Source organism: Arachis ipaensis, chromosome B5 (assembly GCF_059453495.1).
Source record: "Arachis ipaensis isolate K30076 ecotype BB chromosome B5, ASM5945349v1, whole genome shotgun sequence".
Lineage (NCBI taxonomy): Eukaryota > Viridiplantae > Streptophyta > Magnoliopsida > Fabales > Fabaceae > Arachis > Arachis ipaensis.
Window position 1 is genome coordinate 8,198,272 of NC_142440.1, and position 10,074 is coordinate 8,208,345.

Genomic DNA, 10,074 nt, shown 5'->3' on the forward strand with positions numbered 1-10,074 from the left:
TGGAAAATTGAATTAAAAATATTAAATTATTTATTAAAAATGTAAATTAATATAAATTAAAATTATTAATTTTAAATTTTTTTAATTAAAAATTAATTAAATATTAATAAAAAGGGACAAAAAATATTAGTTTTTTAATTTATTTACAAATATATATCACTATTTGTTATATTATTTTAATTTTTCGTAATATCTCTTACACAATCAATTAAAAATTAATTAATCATGAATTAAAACTCCATTAAAAGATTTGTCACACGCAAAACTAAATTTAAATCACCGATACTTGTTTATAAGACATATAAAAGTGAACTCAATTTAATGCAACTAATTTATACGTACGGCAGAACAGAAATTATCATTGATCACTCGTTTTATTCATGATTGGATGTAATATGATGTTCGATCCACTTAGCTAACTTAGATCCATGTTGCACTTTATTCATCAATGACGAGGGTGTGGATGATTGACGAGTTAAACACTTAAACACTTAAACATAAGATAATGACTTTAATTAATTGATAGAAAAAGTTCAATTTGTTATTAGGCGGCGGAGCGAGGCGGCATCCATGAATTCACAGTCATTACCCATAGCTTCCAATATCTCATAGGAAAGACAAACCTCAATGTCAACACCATCTTCCGCCCCAGCAAAAACCGTTATCTTACCATGGCTCTTGTTCCCGGCTCCGCTTCTCACCGCCACCGGTTTCCCCCACCCGAAATCATTCCCATAAACATCAAACCTTGGCGAACTGCTTGTCACTAAAGCATTGCCAGCCATGCCTCCCTCCGTCAGAAGCCTAGGGTTCTTCACCCAACCCCTATAATAACTCTTCATCTTCTCCTCCGTGTGCAAATCAACTATCTTTCTCATCTCCAACGCACCCTTTCCAAGCCCTCCTTCTAGAAGCTCTTTAACCTTCATGCTCACTGTTCCGTCCTGCACCGCATTCCCAAAATAGTTTTCCGCCAATGCCGGACTCTTCATTCTCCCCCTACCACCTATCAGCAACCTGTAATTCACCTCTTCTTCGGGCTCAAGACCCTGGTTCCGAACCACGGATCTCCACAGGTGAGTCAAAAGCGCTTGCAGCGAAGATATTTTGTTTTTGCTTTCGCCTTCAAGTTCTGCCTTGGCTTTTGTCTTGAGTTCAGCGATCTTGTCTTTACTGAAATGGAAAACTCTCTCGCGTTGCAGTTCTGAGACGAAACCGTAGTAACCACTTTGGATCATCTTCTCCTTCGTCAAAGGAACCCGTATGGCAGACGCGGAGCAGCCATGGCCGCTGTCAAGGAACCAGCGTTCAAGCACGGGAGGCTTGGACAATTTTTCCGAACCACGTGAGATCTCAGCCCAAGAGTTCATGAAATGCCAAAAGGAAGTTCCGTCTCCAACAACGTGGTTCATGGTGCACCCGATGAAGTAACCGTCGTTGAGCTCCGTGACTTGAACCGCCAACAACGGCTTGGTTGTTCCTTCGTGGTTTCTAACCCTGTTGAGCGGGAACAAAGAGTGCACAAAGCGTGGAGTGTAAACGGAACTAACGATATCGTTAACGGAGTAGTCATCCGCAACTGCATGGACAAACAATGCTCCGGAGTTGTTGCAAATAACGGAAACGGAGGAAGTGTTGTCGTCATGTTCCGTAACGGAAAGGCGGCCCGCAAGCGGTGGGAAGAAAGAAAGGGTGGATGAAAGGGAATGTTTGAGGTGTTGGATTATGATCGGTGGAGTGACCGGGTCGTTACGGTAGAGGAGGCCCTTTTGAATGGGATCAACTAGGAGGAGTTGGAGATCCCATGGAGTTAACTGAATCTCCTCCTCCACCGTTGAAGCTTTGTTTGCTGCATGGATTGTACTTGTTGAAATGACTTTCACACTTGCCATATCTATGTGTCACAAAATCTAAATATGCTTATGATGTTTTGTCATAGACTTAGTGGTATATATATATATATATATATTAGTTTTTAAACGAAAAATGAAAATTAAACCATATTTTTATTTTATTTTATTTTATTTTTATTTTTGCGTGAAGCGGATGTGGGGTTAGTTTTAGACTACTTATAGTTAGCGCGGATGAACATATAGTATATAGGGTGCGTCTGGCCGTCTGGGTATGAGAATGAAATTAAATAAGATAATACATAAATAGTGATATATAAGAATTAGTGTTATTATATTTTATTTAATGATAAATTAAATATAAGAGAGAATTAATTATAAAAGTAATTTATTTTTTTATGAATTTAAGTTTGATGCATTATTAGTCATTATAAGATCTTTATTTATTTGTGACAGTTTTTTTTTATTTGTAGAGGTTTATAACCCCACTAAATAATTTGTAGGGGTTTCTAAAATTCCAAAATTTGAGATGCCACGAGTTCTTTTATGAAAATTTTTAAAAAGTTTCACAATCTATTCGATGGGAGATTTCGTGTGTGTTTAGTAGGAGTTTTATATTAGACTTTTGTGGTGATTTTAAATCACTTTTGTAGTAGTTTAAAACCTCTACAAATTGATTTTTTAATTTAACAAAAATTAACTATTTTGTGCGGTTTTCAAACCTACACAAACATTATAATTATTTATTTATTTTTAATTTCAAATCATTCATTAATCTCATATCATTTACATATTCTCAAATTAGAAATTTATTTTTTAATATTAAAATTTAAAAACTAAATCTTTTATAACACAATTCTTCAATATTTGACATAATTCTATATATAAAATCATTCTCTGAATGCCAATTTCTATCACAAAACAAAGCTAACTTCTTTATTTGAATCAGCAATAATTAATGAAAAAAATACAGAATCCAAATATGATATATTACACAATGATCACCATTGTCAGGCATTATTATATATAATATATTATGAGTCTAGATCATTCTAAAGCAACTCAGATCAGAAACAATAAAGATGCAATAGCAATACAAACAACAGCTATGGTAGCAATAATTGAACCTTGTTCAAGTGATTTCTGTAAACTTGTTCTTGAGAAATGCTGGTAAGCCAAATACACTGCAATCAATAATGAAATGATAGCACCTTCTTTTGTGTCCCTGACAAAGACAATAACATTGAATCGTTTTATGAAGAAAATGCAATGGCTTGATGAACTCAAAACCCAAAAGGATGGATTTACTTACCTAAATCTCATGACCTCATAAGAGGAAAGGATGACCAAGAGAAGTGCTAGAAATGGCAACTCAAGTTCACCTTGAAATAAAGATCTAGCAGAAAATTCTTCATTCAATTAGTTTTTGAAAGTATGAAGAACAAAATAAACAGGAATTATTTGCATTATTTACAGCAAAAATAAGATATTAAAGAGGTTTTACGTGAAAAAGCCGGTTCCTACATTCTCCCCTCCTAATTAGGAATTTTGTCCCCAAAATTCAAATCGCGTGATATATTCTCCACGAAGCGTTCTACTACCAACGTTGTCAACCTAAACAAGTCGTCACAGCATCTCATCCACCGTCATCCTACCGTGTCGATGTTCCCTCTTGCCTTCCGCTGCGTCACTCTGATTATTGTCATTAAGAATCTGGATTACTCAGCCACATCCATCAAAAGCCTCCTTTTCCATTGGTCCCTCTAACGAATCTCTAAGTTCTACCAAACTTATGACAACCTTCCGTAAGATAAAACTAAGCCAACTAGGTCCTAATAATATATCATAACAACTTTATATGCTTACCTCTCATTAGCGGATCTGACTCTGTAACCTCCTTTGCATCCATAGTGAATATTCGGCCTGGTTGCTGACTCCTACCCACATCTCGGTTCCTCCCACGGCGGCAATGCATGGATATATGTCCAGGACGCCCACAAGTATAGCACTGACGACTTTTTCTCATTTGGTGGAACTGAGTATGTTGTCCCTTTTGAAGTTTCCTTGACCTTGAAGATGCTGAGGAGTGTGTCAATCTTTCTTAAAGTTCTGTCCCCTTGGTCCAAGATAATCGCCATGAGTTCGGTTGTCAGTATCACCACGGGTTCCTCTCGCCTCAGCTACCTTCTTGGCACAATCCTCCACAACTCGCACTTTGTTCACTAGTTTTGAGAACATCCTTATCTCCAAGGGAGCTACAGCAGTCATGATGTCGTCCTTGAGACCTCCTTGGTATTTGATACATTTTCAACTCTCATAGGACTTAGAGGCTCCCTGACATACCCTTGAGAACCTACAGAGTTCTTCAAATTTGCTTGTGTACTCTGCTACTGACAATGAGCCTTGCTTCAGCTGCATAAGCTCCAACTCTCTAGCTTCTCTTACTGATTCCGAAAAAATACTTCTTGTAGAACACCATCTAAAATACATCCCAGGAAATCTCAGCATTTGGAAGTCGCAGCAACTAGCACTCTCCTTGCCACCAATGTTGTGTTTCTCCTAACAGTTGATAGGCCGCAAACTCCACGTATTGGTTAGCCAGAAAATATTGAGCCTGTAGTGCGTGCTCCATAGCTCGGAACCAATTGTCTGCTTCAGTTGGATTGGTCGAACCTCTGAAAGTCGGTGGATGAACTTTTAGAAACATTGCCAAAGTCATCGGAGCACCTCCCAAGTTATTACTGTCTCCTTCTCCATTCCCATTTCCATTCCTTTTTTCGTTTTTATTTCCCACTGGTTGACCCAACCTCTGTACAGCTTGCAAAGTCGCAGCAGCATTCACTTCTATAGTATTAGCCAGGTTGGCCATCGCTGCCATAAACTCGGCATGGTTGTCGGCCAGTTGGTCATTCTCAATTTCTCCCCGTGTACGAGTACGACCTCGTCCGCAAGTAGTTATTAGGGTTCCTGTCTACACCAAACAATCAATATCAAGGTGATTAGTCTAAATATCAAAAGTCCAGTACTTCAATTATTCCAAAAAGGCACTCACAAACAAGCATGCTATGTAATATCAAACAGATGACCTAAATAGCATGAAAGAAAAAGACACATAGTACGCAATGAAGCACAATCGATCCATCCCTCAGTGTCACGAGGACGAACCGCTCTGATACCACTAAATGTAACACCCTAATTATCCTAAGCCTTACCTCATGCCGTAAAGCAAAGGTTAATTAAAGGTTATGACAATTCTAAGGCTTATACACAAGTATATATAGAAGGAATAATAATTCTAGAAACCCGATGAAGAAATAAGCTCAAAAACATAGTTTCAAAAGCGCGAAACGTTCACACGAAATTATAAACTTAAGGCACAAGATAAGGATACAAGATAGCAAGATATAAGTATGTAAGAGAGTATAATAGTCATAAGGAACTAGCCTCAGCCTGTGGAGTTTAGGCCGACTAGTCAATATACAGACATACAGAGTTTTGAAAGTTAAAACAGCATATACAAAATATCTCTCTCAAAGTAAGCCTCTAAAGCAAATATAAATACAAAAGTGAGAGAACTAGTCAAAATAACCAAAATGACAACAAAATAGAATAAGGTCCTCCGCTCTGCTACCATCAAGAAACTCACCGAGGTGGGTTGCGACCTGCATCTGAAAAATAATAACAAAGTATAGAATGAGAACCGGAGGTTCTCAGTATGATAACAGTGCCCAGTAATGTAAGATGTAAGACCCTGGGACGCTAGGGACAATCCTAGAGCTTCATACCAAACAGATATCCGGCTTAGCAATAATAAATAACTTAAACCATAAATAATAAACAGGGTCATCTAAACTTAGGGGATTTCTAACTAATACTAATCACACCGCTGTATCCCACAACCTTCACCAACCTAACCTCTGTGCGATCCCATCGCCATCGCCTACTGAACCTCATCAATCCCAGCAGAAAATACAAGTAATGCAGACAAGTAAAGCACAAGTAAGGTACATGTACAGCAAATAGAACAATTAGCAAGTAAACATGTGATTCGTTTAGGCATAATAGAAATTAAGCAAAGCAATCAAACAGATAGAAGATTCATATGATGAATGTCTGTCCTATTGGCTCGTGATATCACTTGTCGGTCTATAAATGCCAACCTGACACATCCTTCCAGATATAGCCTTCCTGCCATGCCCAGAGATATAGGCTCTGCACACTCATGCAGCAGAGAAATATGCCACGCCGATGTTATAGGCCCCGCACACTCATGCAGCAGGAAGTCTGCTATGCCAGAGATATAGGCTCTGCACACTCATGCAGCAGAGAAGGTTATGTGAGTAGGATACAACCTCAGCCCTCACATATCAACGTAAGTGGGATTAACCACCGTCCTTACGCCGGCACCGCGACCTCGACAAGCGGGAGACTGCCACAGCCCTTACCCGAGGCGCATAGCGACTCAACAGTCTCAGCATAAAATAATATATCAGTGGCTTTCACAAATCATTTTCAGTACTCAGTAATCCATTATTCCACTCCGAGTCCTAGACTCATCTCAAACATCCTCAATCGTAATTCCACAATTCATCTTATCAATCGTTGTTACAGTATTCTGTCATCTCTCTCAATTAATCCATCCTCAGTACTCCAGAAACGTAAGTCTCTGTCTTCTAAAATTCATACAAAAAAATTCATCTATTTAAGTCTCTAACTCATCTTTAGTAGTATTAGGACCTAAGCACTAGATAGTATTCTTAAACGGCACTTATTTGGAAAGCTCGAGAACATTTGAAAATGAAGAAAAATAGTTTTTCAGAAAAACAGGGGTCTCGCGTACGCAAGCCCCTATCTCGCGTACGCATGCAGTAAAAAATAGGTGGTCGCGTACGCGAGTGTCCTAACCCGAATGGATTGCTCGCGTCGCGTGTTACAGTTCGCGTACGCAAGGGTCAAAATTCTGATAGTTCGCATACGCATGCAATGCCCGTGTATGTGAGATGCCCAACCCAAATGGAATGGCCATGTCGCGTGCACTGTGTCGCGTACGCAACCCTCACTAGACTTAGAAAAATTTCAGAGTTGCAGAATTCAGTTTTAAATACCAAACTTTAAACGTTCATAACTTCCTCTACAAAAATCCAATTTTCTCAAATTTTATATCAATTTAAAGATCTTTGAATGAAATTTAATTTAAGACAAATTTTAACTAATTTCGAAAACTGAGACTCAAGGTATGATCCAATAAATTTTACCAAAAACTGGTTTTTACAAAAAATTAACTAGGTTCTCAAACTTCCAAAATTCACAATCAAAACCAAATATCCTACAACCAAAACAGTTCCGATAGACCTAAATGATGTTCATACACCTTCCAATTCATTCCTCATCCTACCATCATGCGATTTCACTAATTTCATCCAAAATCCTCCCTTACCTTCCTCAAATTATCAATGTTTAAACTCCAAGCATCATTTCTCCATTTCTAAAATTTATCAATATCAATAAGCTCATAATTCTCTGTCAACACTCCAATCATCATTTTCAAAGCTCATTTCAATAATGAATAACAACATCAAAGTTCAACATCACAATTCATCAAATCAGCAACACCATCATACATAATCAAATTCAACAATTTCCAACAATCAATTCAATCTTATCCTAAGGTCCACTAGCCTAAGTGTCCAGAAATATTACATATTACATAGAGGAAACTGAAACCATACCTTGGTTGATTTCCACCATTTTCAAATTCACCAAATAATCTCCAACCAAGCTTCCAAGCACTAACAAGCAACCCAACTTGATCCAGAAGCTCCAATAATTATCACATTCAAGCTATATATGTACATGATTTATCACAAATCAACCTAGGATTTCATATATACACAAAACCATAAGGAATATGAATGCACTCACCTTACCCAAAGAAAATAGGGGTGAAACACAACAATACTCCAACGCTATATCACTACTAAACAATCAAAATCACAAAACTTCTTCAAAACCCAAACCTAAAAACATGAAAATCGTTAGGGATGAGAAAAGGAGTTTAAAATCTTATTTTTTTTACCAAAAATGCCGAGGTAGAAATGACGGGTTTGGCAAGAGCTTCGCGTAGCCACAAACGGCACGCGAATCGGAGCACTGTAGTCTATAGCTCGAGTTACAAGCAAAAGAAGTTGAATGTGAATAGTGCCACTCTTCTTCTTTTACTCTCAATTCTCAGTTGGGTGTGTGTTGTGTTATGTTATGAATGAGCTGAATGGGGCTCATTTGAGTGTATTTATATGTTGGGTTTAGGTCCAACTTGGGTCCGGTCCAACCCATTAGCGTTTTTGGTCCGTTTGGCCCAAAATTGGACCAAACCTTTAAACTTAGTGCCCGGTTTTCAATTCTAATTTATTTTTGTCCTTTCAAAATAATAAATTCAATTTTTAAAATATTATTTTTCTCAATACATGGTACCGGTCAGACTAGAGCCGGTAGTACCGGCTTAAGTGGCAGTACGCATTTTTACAAAGATTTTATGTGAAGGATACATTTTTCCACTCAGAAAAATTCATTGAATTCAAATTTCACATTTTTAGTTTCAAAATATCATTCCTATATTTTTTAACCTATTTCGGGTGGTTAAAAATTATTATTTTATTAAAGAGATTTTACGTAAAAACGCCGGTTTGTTAAAGAGATCATGCGGGCTAGAGTACCAAGAAATTTTAGAACCCCCCGACATAGATCTCTATGACGGAACGACTGACCTGAGGCATCATCTTAGTAATTTCAAAAGTCAGATGTACCTAGCCGACGCCTCTGATGCTACTCATTGCAAGGCCTTCCCAACGACCCTAACCAAAGCTGTGATGAAGTGGCTTGATAACTTATCTCCCAGGTCGGTAACTTGTTTTGACAACCTGAAGGAAATTTCTTACTAGATTCTCAATTCAGAAGGATATGGTGAAGCATGCCTCGAGCTTTCTAGGAGTTAAGCAAGAAATCGGAGAGACACTCTGGGATTACATGGAAAGATTCAACAAAGCATATTTGGAAATACAAAACTTACCTACTAAAGTAGTTATAATGGGACTAGGTAATGGCCTTAAAGAAGGGTCGTTCTCTCAGTCCATATCTAAGCGGTACCCAACTTTCTTGTACGAAGTACAAGAACGGCAGAGATATATATCAACATGGAGGAGAATTCATGACTAAAATATCCCCTCCCAAGGCCCAGTCTACCCTATCCACCTCGAGAAAAGAAAAAAGAAGCCAAGAAAAAAATAGTACAACTCGAAAAAACCTCGACAGTATCATAATTATACTCCACTTCGAGTTTCTCTTGTAGACGTATACATGGAGATATGCCACACCGAGAAACTTCCACCTCCCCACCCAATCAAACACAAAAAGACAGGAAGTTAGACGAAATACTACGAGTACCACAAGCTTTATGACATTCTACCAATGAGTGTTATGACTTAAAGAATGTCATAGAAAAATTGGTCAGGGAAGGTCGGCTAGACATATACTTAGCTGATAGGTCGGATGACCCAAGAAAAAGAAGGAGAGGTGAAGAAGGAGGTCGGCAAGATCGTCCACATCAAACTCCAGAACGAAACTTACACATGATAAATGGAGGATTTGCTAGAGGAAAAATATCGAAATCATCACGAAAGAGGCATCTTAAAGAGGTGTATCAAGTTGGAAAAGATAATAGAACTCCAGACTTGCCAACCATCTCGCTCACTAAAGAAGATGCTCAAGGGATAACACCTGGCTATGACGACCTAATAGTGATAACAATGATCCTTGCCAATGCAAACCTCCATAGAACCCTAGTAGATCAATGCAGTTCGGCAGATACATTATTTAAATCCGCTTTTGACAAACTCGAACTAGAAGAAAAGAATATAAAGGCATATCCAGATAACCTCTTCGGGCAGAGAGATACGCTGATCCGACCTCTTAGGTTTATTTCTCTGTACACTAATTTTGAAAAGGGCACGAAGTCAAATGATGTTAAGCATTGACTATATCGTGGTTGACGTCACTTTAGCATAAAATGCCCTAATAGGTCGGACAACCTTAAACCAACTTGCAGTTGTTGTTTCTACACCTTATTTGTGCATGAAGTTTTTCACCGCGGAGGAAATTGCTACCATAAAGGGAGATTAAAAGTTGGAACAAAAATGCTACAATGAAAGCTTTAACTTAAAAGACAGCC

At 38.0% G+C, this 10,074-nt stretch overlaps 1 pseudogene across 1 annotated transcript; it reads right to left on the reverse strand.

Annotated features, from left to right (window-relative positions):
- Positions 1-358: 358 nt before the first annotated feature.
- On the reverse strand, positions 359-1,929 carry LOC107640058 (putative acetyltransferase At3g50280 pseudogene; annotated as a pseudogene). Its single transcript, XR_015883456.1, has one exon. The product of XR_015883456.1 is annotated as a putative acetyltransferase At3g50280 pseudogene (transcript).
- Positions 1,930-10,074: the final 8,145 nt, after the last annotated feature.